Source organism: Oreochromis niloticus, linkage group LG22 (genome assembly GCF_001858045.2).
Source record: "Oreochromis niloticus isolate F11D_XX linkage group LG22, O_niloticus_UMD_NMBU, whole genome shotgun sequence".
Lineage (NCBI taxonomy): Eukaryota > Metazoa > Chordata > Actinopteri > Cichliformes > Cichlidae > Oreochromis > Oreochromis niloticus.
In genome coordinates this window covers 1,344,644-1,356,597 of record NC_031985.2, presented here as the reverse complement: position 1 = coordinate 1,356,597, position 11,954 = coordinate 1,344,644, and the positions used below count along the sequence as shown (strand labels likewise).

General features: G+C 42.5%; 1 pseudogene; it reads left to right on the top strand.

Moving 5' to 3' along the window:
* The first annotated feature begins 6,032 nt into the window (after window positions 1-6,032).
* Window positions 6,033-10,505, top strand: LOC100706869 (toll-like receptor 13; annotated as a pseudogene).
* The last annotated feature ends 1,449 nt before the right edge of the window (window positions 10,506-11,954 follow it).

Here is an 11,954-nt window from a genome sequence, read left to right as displayed (position 1 = left end):
AATGACATTTAAAATAATTAAAACAGTGACATCACCAACCCCTTCCTTTCAAATTGCAACCTGGCTCTTTTCTCTGTGCATGGACACAAACTGGTATGTCTGAGTCGAGTTCAGAGACATGAGGACAGCGTTCAAGTCTGAAGGCTGTGAGACCCCCACCCTTTGGACTGTGGGAAGAAGATCGCCCAGGCATGAGGGCAACATGCAGCTCCAGCTCAGCAGGAGGGTTGAAGCTTCCTGCGGTGAGGTCATGGCAGAGGACATTACCCCTCGGTCAGGAGGGGGGGTTTGAGGGTATAATTACGCTTTAATTATTCCATTAAATGCACTTTAATTCGCCGTCAGCACAGCGGGGGAGCCACAGTCACACATTCAGCCTTTCCTCACTGATAATAATGATGGAATTCCTCCTTCCTGTCACACTGTGTACGCTCTCACTGATTATTTACTGGAGGAAAATTGCTCATGTTTCTGCTGCTGTGTTATCGCATGAGGATTTAGAGCTTTAATTAGGATTAATTCAGGCTGAATAAGAAAATTAAATGGAGGGGAGGGACGGGGTGTTGCTTTATTCTGAGTCAGAATAACTAATAATGAAAGTCCAGTTTCCTGAACACGTCTGTCCAAGCTGCTGATACGTGACCCTTCAGCCTGCATGTAAACCACTAAACTGCTACAGTCACCCTGCTGCTCGTCTCAACAGCACCAGGAGGGGGGGTCAGACACGCCTGGAGTAAAGACGCCACTGTTTCCTCTGACAGCAACCAATCAGAATCGGGTTTGGGTCTACGTGAAATTGTTTGGAAATCATTTTCTCAGAGTTTGAACTGAAAACACCACGTTTAGAACAGTTTCTGATAAAACTGCAGAGTGGGCTCGTGATAGCAGTCCACTAAAATTTGTCTTCCAAAGATCCACTCTGTGAGTTATTGGTGGAAAAAAAAAGTCTAATCACTTAGAAAGTGTGATTCTTACACGTGTGGCGTCAACATTGAGAAATAACCTGAAAATATTTAAAATGTCATGTCACGTTTGACCTCTGACCTCTCTTTTCAGGTCAACAGATTGGGCGTTTATCAATATGCGTACTTGTGCGTACTTGCGTTCTCGTGTACTCGTGATACGTCATCAGTCGGAGACCAAGTACTGTTCCAATTCGAAGTACGCATCACGCCGAGAACGCGAAAAAGTCCCGGATGTGTTCTCGATCCGCCCGTTTTATCGAGCATGCATCGGTGTAGACTTGGGACAGCTATATATCCCAGAATGCATTTCGTCCAAAACTGAACAGCGGACTCCCGGCACATCGCCCCCCCACCCCCGCTCGCGGTCTTCTCACTACTGAGGTTAAAGAAACCCCAGCAGCTGTCTATAGTATTGAGTGTCCACTAGAATAGAAATAAAAGCGTTCTAACATCTCACCTGCTTGTTTTTATTAAGGTATGTACACGTATGTACATGTACACTATTTTTATTAATAGAGGTTTCACTACTGAGGTTAAAAATGATATATAAGTCACTTAGATCACTTCTAAATGTTAATGTTTGGTTCATTTCAGTGTTTTATTTGTTCCTGAGTAAACCGGTTTGGCTGTGATTAAAGTTAAGCTTCATAACATGTTACTCACAGTTAAATTAGGAGGGGACGGCAGTAAAAACTCCGGACCTGTGACATCATCACGTACGCTGGTGTTCCGACTGTACAAATCACGAGTCCGTGCTCGCGTACTTGAGAATTGAGAAACGGCCCAGGAGTCCGTGCTCGCGTTCTCGGCGAGTACGTACTCCCGTGCGTTCTCAGCGAGTACGTACTCACCGAGCACGCGAGTACGTACTCGCGTACTTGGGCATTGATAAACGGCCACTGATTTGAAGGAAGGTCAGAGGTCGAGAAGAAGCACTCCAGGAGCTCAAATCCCCAAGAAGCCAAGAATCCAGCAGGATTTTCTTTGAAGGGAAAAATATTTTCCTTTGTGCATGTTCACTCTTTGTTGTTGATCGCATTCAAATTTCTGTAAGAAGCTTGCAGCAAACATCAGGTAATGATGGGCCAGACCACTGACCTCCGTTCAGGCTGTATCGACACCTTCATAATGAATACAAGACATCAGACTTCAGGTGCTTGTGAAGAATTATCATACACTACATTTACCATACAATACTTACATTTAAAACTATTCAGTTATCAAACGTGCAGTACGATGTACATGTTAGTGACCCCTGGTCTGATGTGAGCTGATCTCAGGGACACACACGTCACTCTAAACTCGTACAGCTTACTCCTGCAGCATGTATTTATTCATAAACGTATCATGTAAATCTGGGACTAAATCTTAGGACTCCACCCTAGCAGCACCCGTCCCTCTCCTCCTCATCACAAACTTGTCATCACGTTCTGTTTGTGCTCTTGTCACATATTTATGACCAGCTGTGTGTTTCTGACCAACAGGCAGCTCGGTTTCTTCTTCTGCTTTCTCTAAAAGCTTTTAAAGACTGCAGAGTCTGAAGCTTTAATGGCTGAAGATTCATACGCTTGGAAAAAGTTCTTGGATAGAGATGATAAAGCTCTGCGTGCTTGAAGCTGTTATCAGATACTTCTCTGTCAGATACTTGTATATTTGGGCATGTGTGTATTTATACAAGAGTACAAACGTCAGCTGTTCTATCCTCTCAGTGTTTGCATTCAGCAAACAAACAGCGCGCCTTGCAGGGCGCTTTTATTACGGAGCTTTAAACAGCTTCGATCAGGAATGAATGAATTGAATGTATTTGTCACATACACAGTCATACACACAGGAAAACAGTGAAAAATACACACATCAGGGACAGGAGGAGAAAACAAGAACTCCAACTGGGCTCCTAACTGGGAGACCACACTCCAAAAATTAATTCACTGGATGAACGTAATTTTATCTTGCCACTTATATTCCATCTAAACAAATCGTGTTATATTGATTGTGTTGTTTCAACACGATATATGTTTGTAAGTGTAACATAATAGTAACATGAACATTCAATTAATTTGACTTTTATTCAATCAACATGTTTGTGCCAAATTCATTTAAATTGATGTTATATTGTTTAAACAGTTTGGCACATCAAACGTCAGCCTTGTTACATGAACTAGTAAAATATTTGTTTGTTACACCAATGATAATCTTGTTGAATGAACAAATGTAACTTATGTCTGTAGTACATGTTGTGTTCATATTACATAATGTTCAACAAAAAATTCAACGAATTTACAACAACTTCCAATCCATCCAATCCTGGGGGGCATAACCCAGAAGTGATAGGGTACACTCAAAAAAAGGAAATTGGGTGGTTGTTACATTTACAAAAGTCTAACTTGTCATTTGAGCAAAATAATTTCATGTTTCTATGGTGAACACAATTAAATGATGCTGGATCTGCATGAGATTCAACAACTTAGTTTGTTCTTGTTCAGATGACCTGATACAATCTAGGAAGAGCGGGTAGTTGCCTGCACTCACGAAATTCACAAGATCACACGAGATTTCAAACCACAGGACAATCACTGGGGTTATAGGAGCAGACAACCACACGCACACCACATGTATGCTGTTGCCGTTTATTGTGGTTTAACCTGGAAAGAAACTTGAAGAAAATTCCGCATCAAGCATAGCTTTCCTGCTTTTGTTACGTCTGGATTGGCAGCTCAATGGCGTGGTGGTGGTTAGCGCTGTTCCCTCAGAGAAGAAGGTCCGGGTTCAAATCCACTATCTGGCCACGTTTGCAATGGGTTCTCTCTGGGTACTCTGGTTTCCTCCTCAGTTAAAAGGCATGCATGTATCGGATTTTCAGGAGCGGGACCACGCCTCCAAACGCACTCCTTCCGGCTGTCATTTATATAGGTTCCCTCAGTTCTGCAAGATGATCATTCTCGTTTACGTGCCCCACCCTCCCTCCCTCCTTCTTCTCCATTCTTCAACTTCTTCGTTCTATTTAGTACACGGGGATCTGCCAGGCCCGGAAGCCGTCACCAGTCCCCTTCGAGGCCTTCCCCAAACCACAGCTCAGTTCATGTCCAAGCATTCACTTTTACCTACTAAAAAGCTGTCAAACCTAAAATGAGGACGTGGGCCCAGCTAGTGAAATGTCTGTTTGATGAAGAGTGAGCTAGCTTTGGAAAGCAGGTTCACAGTGTGTGGATACAGACTGTATATAAGCCTGTTGATGTAAGCAGAGGTCCCACAGGACGACGATCACAACAAGTTCGACATAAATCGATAAAACCTGTGAGAAGTAACAGCCAATCAAACGCACAAGTAATGTTTGCAGTTTGACACAAACTGATATTTTTGTTTCTCCTGTCTATCACATTTTCACTGCACACTCGCTTCGTTGGGATGAATTAAGCTTAATTTAGAAAACCAGATTAAACCGTTTTCTCAAAATGAGTTCAAAAACATGTTTGTGTAACTCACTGTGTGCTCTTCTAGTTTTCAAATGACACGCTGTTTAAAAAGAAATGAATGTGTGTGTGTGTGTGTCAGCAGACATGGTAGTCCACGGTGATGATGATGGGGAGGAGGAGGATAACCTCTGAGCATGTGACATTAAAGGAAGCAGCTCTGAGCTCACGGGTTCACCTTGTGTCTGGGGCTGGAGCTCTGGCGCCCTCTGGTGCTCACCAGCCACCTTCAGTGGTCTGTGGACAGCAGGCTGTGAGGGTGGAGAAAACAAACACACCTATGGCTGCTTGTAAAATGTTAGATATTATAAACACTTCATAACATGTTTAACAGCATAATAAATAATACTGAGAAAATTGTTCGGATTAAACCGGATGTAAAGCATGCAGAAATACTCGTGTATCTCTGGGGCAGTGACCTCTGACCTGTCTTTTTGTACCACAGCTTTAATTACTGAAGCCATGCAGAGGGTTACCTTCATGTTGTGCAGGGGGTGGGAGGAAATTCTGTTCCCTTTAATTGCTTTTCCAGCACTTTAATCCCTCAAACCTGTAAATCCAGCAGACATGAACCTTTGTGTTTCTGTGCTTTTGTGGCTTGATGTGAGTTTAATGTCTCCTTTTAAGTCGCTCCATAGACGTCATCAGCCTGTGTGCCTAAACCTCACTGATGGAGTTGAGCGTTCATGTTAATGACTAAATCTGCAGTCGCTCTGTTGAACAAAATCTTCACATCATTTTTAAAGCCTAAACATGTTTCTCGCCTGCTGAGCTGTGAAGGCTGCGTGGTGTGATTAGATAAAGTTGAGAGATAAACCGTCTGGTTTGCTTTAACTTCCTTAATCGCTTATATGAGTGCAGCTCTGACACTTTGAGGTTATTTCTGTTTTCTCGGCATGTTGCTGTCCTTAGGTTTAATCTCACCTCTGCTGCAACGCCCAACTTCATGAAAATCCAGCGGCACATGCGAGCTCACGGTTCCTGTTTCCAGCAGCTTTATTTAGGGTCATGCTTCATGCTTGAGTTCCCCAGACTGAAAGAAAACTGAGAATCAAAAGTCTTTTTCTCCTCTCTGAGGACTGAAAACATCAGGTAAGAGCACTGTTGAAGTGTTCCTGCACTTGAACTCTTTGCTTTGCTTTCCATGTGCTGCTGGATTCTTGTTCTAACACGGATTCTGCAGGAGGTCCAGATGTTCACATGAATCAGTGATGGTGTATAAACTCTAACCTCTGCTCACATCTTACTTTCCAAATCTTCCTTCATGCATTCAGCTTCTAATGTGACCTGGTCAGGGTGTGAAGCTCTGACATGAAGCCTCCTCTCAGCAGCTGTTTTTCACTAGCTTAGCTTAGCAGCTGCAGACTTCTGTCCAGGTCGAGTTTATGCCGCTTCAAATCATCAAACGCTGGATGATACATGCCAGAGAAGCCTGAAGCTGAAAACTAGATAGATGCATAGAAACATGTTAATTGATTGTCAGGAAAGTTGTTTTTCTGCCAATTAATATATTGATTGAATGAATTAATTGATTGCTGGTTTTACACTGACTCTAATCTCACAGGAGCCGAGTGAAGGTGTGATCCTGTCAGTCACCATGCTTCATCAGTCTGGTGTCTTCGTCTCGCTTCTTCTTGTCCTGCTTCACATTAACCCCTCGCTGCCCTACGCCCTGAAAAACTGCTCTGTGCAGTTCTCGGTCGACGTCAGGGATGTTTCTGTTACGTGCTCTGATCGGGACCTCGCAGCCGTTCCTGACGACATTCCCAGAAACGCCTCGACTGTTGATCTGACCAACAATCACATTCAAATGATCAACAGGAGGGATTTGGGGGGTTTATCAAAGCTAGTTTATTTACAGATAGTTTTAAATTCTCTCTCTCATATTGATGATGGAGCTTTCGCAGACATGGGTGAGTTAAGAGAACTTGGTGTAAGTCGTAATAGCCTCAGAAACCTCACAGCCAACATATTCCAGGGGTTATCTAAGTTAGTAAAGCTGGATTTGACCATCAATCAAATCACATACATCTCCCCACTGGCCTTTCAGAACCTCATTAGTTTACAGAAAGTTGGCCTGAACTCCAACAACCTGCATCAAATGAGTGAAATTGTGCCCATTTTACTGCTGCCAAACTTGTACGAACTAGACGCGGGAATGAATATGTTCTCCTCTTTTGACTCTGACAGTCTGCATGTAAACAAATCAAATCTCAGGAGGTTGTTGTTCAATGGAAATCCACTGAAAGAGTTCAGCATTAGAAGAGACATCTTTCCTGATCTTCAGTACATGGACTTGACTAAATGCAGCGATGGCTTTGTACCCGATAAGTACCCGATAAGACGTTCCTCAGGAGCCTGACCGTTCTGCTTTTGAGTGGAACTGAAATAAGGTTTGAAACATACAGAACAATTCTTCAAAGTGCAGAGTCTGTAACATACCTCTGGTTGTCATACGTCAAAGAGTGGTTTGATAAAGGTCTGATAGACATTGCCTGCCAGATTCCTGCCTTGACCAATCTTGATCTGACCTTTAACGATATTCTCGTATTAAACGACACGCTGCTGCGGATGTGCTCCAACATCACCGAGCTGGCTTTAGCCAGTAACCAGATGGACCTTAACACTGGCCTATCCCAGATTTCACTCAGAGGGCTCAACCAGCTTGAGCAGCTGCGTATAGAATTCAACTTCCTAGCCAGCGTGCCCCCCAGCCATCAGAGGCCTCTCCACTCTCCTCGTCCTCTCGTTAACTTCCAATGATATTGGGGAGTTGGGTTGTTCTGACTTCCTGAAGTTGACAAGACTAATGCAGCTCTTTCTCAGCAACAATCGCATTTCAAAACTCAGAGGCTGCGTTTTCCGAGACTTGAACAACTTAAGGTTACTTGACATTGAAGGAAATCTAATTTTCAGTTTGTCAGATACCTTCACAGGTGGTTTGCAGAACCTCAGAATTTTACTTATGAGAGGGAATGACTTGAAGCAGCTTGAGAAAGGATATTTTGAGAGTGTGCCTATGCTCCTGTCTCTGGATTTAGCGTCACTGTCAAGTTATTATGTGGAAAATGGCACCTTTGAGGAACTTCATCGTCTTGAAAGCTTAATTATTACCGCATTCACTCTCACTAAAGACATGTTCAGAGGACTGAGAAACTTAAAAAGTCTTACAATATATTTTCCTGCTTCTCTGAACAACATGACTAATCAGCTATTTGATGGACCTGCTTTCCTGAATCTGCCTTCTTTGAGGGAACTCACAATCAAACACAACAACAGATACACTTTGGTTATCTCTCCAGATGTGCTCAGAGGTCTGAGATATTTACAACGCTTAGAAACTGAGAAATTCTTTACCACAATGCCACACCCAGACACCTTTACATTCACCCCTCTCCTGACCAGTCTTAAACTAATCAGCAGTAACGTGTCCTTACCAACACCTGAGCTGTTTGGGCCGATCCCAAACCTGCAGGCTCTCGATCTCTCCAAAAACAAGCTGTGGTCTTTGGATTTTCTGATCAGCGTCAACCTGTCTGCGCTCAGCTGGTTGAAACTAAGAGAGAACGAGTTGACGGTCATCAATGAGACTGTCTTCCAGTATCTATCTGCGCTTAGATATCTCGACCTGTTCGAGAACCCTTTCACCTGCAACTGCTCTAACATTGGCTTCATTCAGTGGGTCAAGCACAACAACCAAGTTCAGGTTGTTAATGCCTACCAGTATGAGTGCTTCTGTCCCCCCAGTAAACAAGGAACCAAGCTGCTGGACTTTGACATCCAGTCGTGCTGGATGGACATCAGCTTCATTTGCTTCATTTCCAGCACTTGCATCATTGTTTTAACTCTCCTCACATCCTTCATCTACCATTTTGATGTGGCAGCTAGTCTACGCTTTGCACCTCTTTCTTGCTTTCCTCTATGACAACAGGAAGAGGAAGAAGGGGATTCTTTGTCAGTATGACGCCTTTGTCTCCTATAACGTGCGTGATGAGGAGTGGGTTTGCCGAGAGATGCTTCCAGTGCTGGAAGGAGAGCAAGGCTGGAGACTCTGTCTGCACCACAGAGACTTCCAACCAGGTAAACCTTCTGCATTTACATCCTTATAATGAAATAATAACAAGACTGCTTGAAATGTGCAGAACGTTTAATTGTAGCTTTCAGAAATGTACTTTTCCTTAGTTTTAGTATGCGAGGAAGTATAATCACAGATGTGTAGTAATTGTAGGTTTCTTGATACCCTCCTTTGTTGAGAACCTTTGGAGCTAAGTCTTAGTCTATTTCAATTTTTCAAACTTTAACACAAACGTCTGCTTTGAGTTGTTGGACTTTGTGTCTTGGGTTTTATTGAGGTTCCAGATATACCTCAAGCTTCATTAAATAAATAAAATGTTAAATAAAAACTGAATGAACCTGTTTGAATTTAATTTTTGGTTTGGTTTGTTTTTAGCCTGAAGGTTTCAGATTCATTCAAAATAAATCTGTAGTACAGAAGAGAGAGAAAACTCGTGCTTTTGTAACACCACTCAGTTCTTTCACTACTCCATTTCTGTTTTTACTCTGCTGATAATGACCCACGCCCTTTTTCACACCTTGGCTCATGTGATGAGGCACAGGAGCATGTTAAGGGACACTCCCACTAGGGCTTACATCTGGAACTCTGCACCATTTGGTCTTAGAACTGAAAAAGCTTCTCGGATGAGAGGTGAAACGTCTTCAAGAAAGTTTGAGACGTCAGTTTTCTATCCAAGGTCTTTAGATTACTATGACCTGGATGACAGACACGTTCTCCATTTCTCACTTCATTTTCTTCACAATGGTGTTATCAAAGTGTGAGTAATTGTGTCTATTTTTGAAGAGTTTCACATACCTTTTGTATTGTGGTTTTCACTGATATCCATCTTGCTCTGGTTTTTTTGCAGCTCCTTGTGTTTTCATTGTGTTGTAAGTGTGTGTATATTCAGCCAGCCTACTGTGTGCTCAGGTAAACCCATCATAGAGAACATCACAGACGCCATCTACAGCAGCAGGAAGACCATCGGTGTGATCAGCCGGAGCTACCTGCAGAGCGAGTGGTGCTCCAGAGAGATCCAGATGGCCAGGTGGGGGCGCTGTTTGAACTCTTAAATTAATACCTCCACTCAATCATCCTTATTGTCTGTCCTGTGCTGCTGCAGCTTCCGGCTGTTTGACGAGAAGAAGGACGTGTTGATCCTGTTGTTTCTGGAGGAGATCCCAGCCCAGCAGCTGTCTCCATACTACCGCATGAGGAAGCTGGTGAAGAAACGCACCTACCTGAGCTGGCCTCGGGCTGGCCAACACCCGGGAGTCTTCTGGCAGAATGTCCGGAGAGCTCTGGAGACCGGGAACGCTCCCAATGAGACCACCAACCTGCTTACCTGCAGTCTGCCACCAGACTAACAAACCAACTATGGCAGTGTTCAGTACTGAGTACTCAAAAATTAAAAAGTAATTAACCCCTGTCAGCGATCACAGTATGGTGGCACAATCATAAATCCCTGAAAGAGAAAACATACTTTAAATATATCCTACTCATTGTCCAATATTGTTTATTTATTAAATTCATTTATTTTTCCATCACACCTTCCAATGTTTATATGGCATCCACACATTAACACTGCAAGGTCAAAGTTCTGTTTTATGTTATATTAATACATCTTTCTGTGTTTGAGTTACCGGCGGTTTGGCTTCTCCTTCCTTGCTGGCAAAAGGTATAGCAAAGGGCTGGGGGAGCTGAAGTACCACTGACAGCCTAATTGGATGATACCACATGCTTCATTGCCTGGGGGGGGGGGGTTTCAAGTTTGTTTAATGGTTTTGTATTAGTTGGTTATATGGCAGCCATTTTGTTTCACCCCCTGTGCTTCATTTGGTTTAGCTAAGCCAGTATTTAAGTTCCCCCGTGTGTCATTTCAGTTTGTCTTATGTTTGTTTGAGGTTTTGTTAACTGTTATCTTGAGTTTAGTTTATTGAGTTGACCTCTTTTATTAGTCTGCCTGTTAAAGTTTTTTGGCTTTGTTAAATGTCTTTTTATACTTTTGGGTCAATAAAACCCCTTTTTGAGTTAAACACCTGTGTCCTTTATGCCTTACTGCTTGGTCCCTGACAGAGGTGGTAACCCAACAACAACCACCTCCTAAGAGACAACCCCCACTGGGTTTAAATACCTGGAACTCTCCACATTTTGGTTTTAGAACTAAAACCTCTTAGATGACAAGTTACATGTCTAGGAACAGGACAGCTCTATTTAAGAAGTCCAGCGGTCTTGTTTGTTAAGCTCCTAACTAGAGATGGCACAATACCACTTTTTTATGTCCGATACCGATATCATAAATTTGGATATCTGCCGATACCGATATGAAGCCGATATAGTGTGTTTTTTAATCAATAAAACTGTTTTTTTAATATCTTGCTGCATTTTGCATAAGTTCATCCTCAAGTTTAAATAAACAACAACACTAAAGCTATTCTGTTATACCTGTATGTAAAAAATACACTGCACCCAAAATATTTCATAGTTCAGCAACACTGATCAATCTAATAAACTTAAACCTGCTCCATCCTCCCTATTCTGGTATTTTAAAGAGTACTTAGCAGAAATATTAAGCAACCTAACTAATAGGGTTGCAAACTCCCAGCAAAAAAAAAAAAAAAGGGAACCCCCCACCCTCCACCTCATGATGCTTAATCGACGTAATCAACTTTAATTTGATGCAGGGTGGGAAAAAAATGCACAGAAATAAATTATTTTTCAAGAATAATTAAATAGATTCAACATCTTTCTTCTACAGAATTGCAGACTGCACAGATGGTACCTTCCCAAAGGAAAAAGTACTATAGCTTACTAGGGTATATTAGACTTAACAGTTACTATATACAGTAATGGACTTCTATACATTTTACATCAGATTAAAACTTTGGGTGTAAGATTCAGATAATTATTTATTAAAAGCGAGACATTTTAAATGAGAATAAGAAAGAAAAGTATGTCTTTGTGCCCCCTTTTCCCTGTTCATGCCCTATCGGCCCCCCTGGCTAAACTTTGCTAGATCCGCCCCTGCACAGTTACCAGCCGTCAGCTACATAGAAAAGGATCCTGGTGTAGAAAGTAATATTAAATACATTCTAACAACAGCTTATCAAGCTTAAACGTGCTGCTGTTGTTCAGCCGCTGGTTTCCTCTTTCTGGTGCAAAGTGGGCCAAAAACAAAGAAGAGAGACGGACTCACGACAGAAAAGCCGATCAGCTGATCATTGATCAGTTTCATGATTGAAGTAGCGGCAGGAGAGGGAGAGAGAGAGAGGCAGTCGCTCCATATATCGGTTGTTAAGGTTAACGTGGGAACGCTTTACAAACATTCAGAGATGAACTTACACACTTGCTTTACTTCTCTCTGGGATAACTTCCTCGGAGATGAAATGCTGGTTTGGTAGCGAGGCTACAAATACACACAGCCGCTCTATCACCTGATGCACACTGCTCCGACGTGCTACGGTT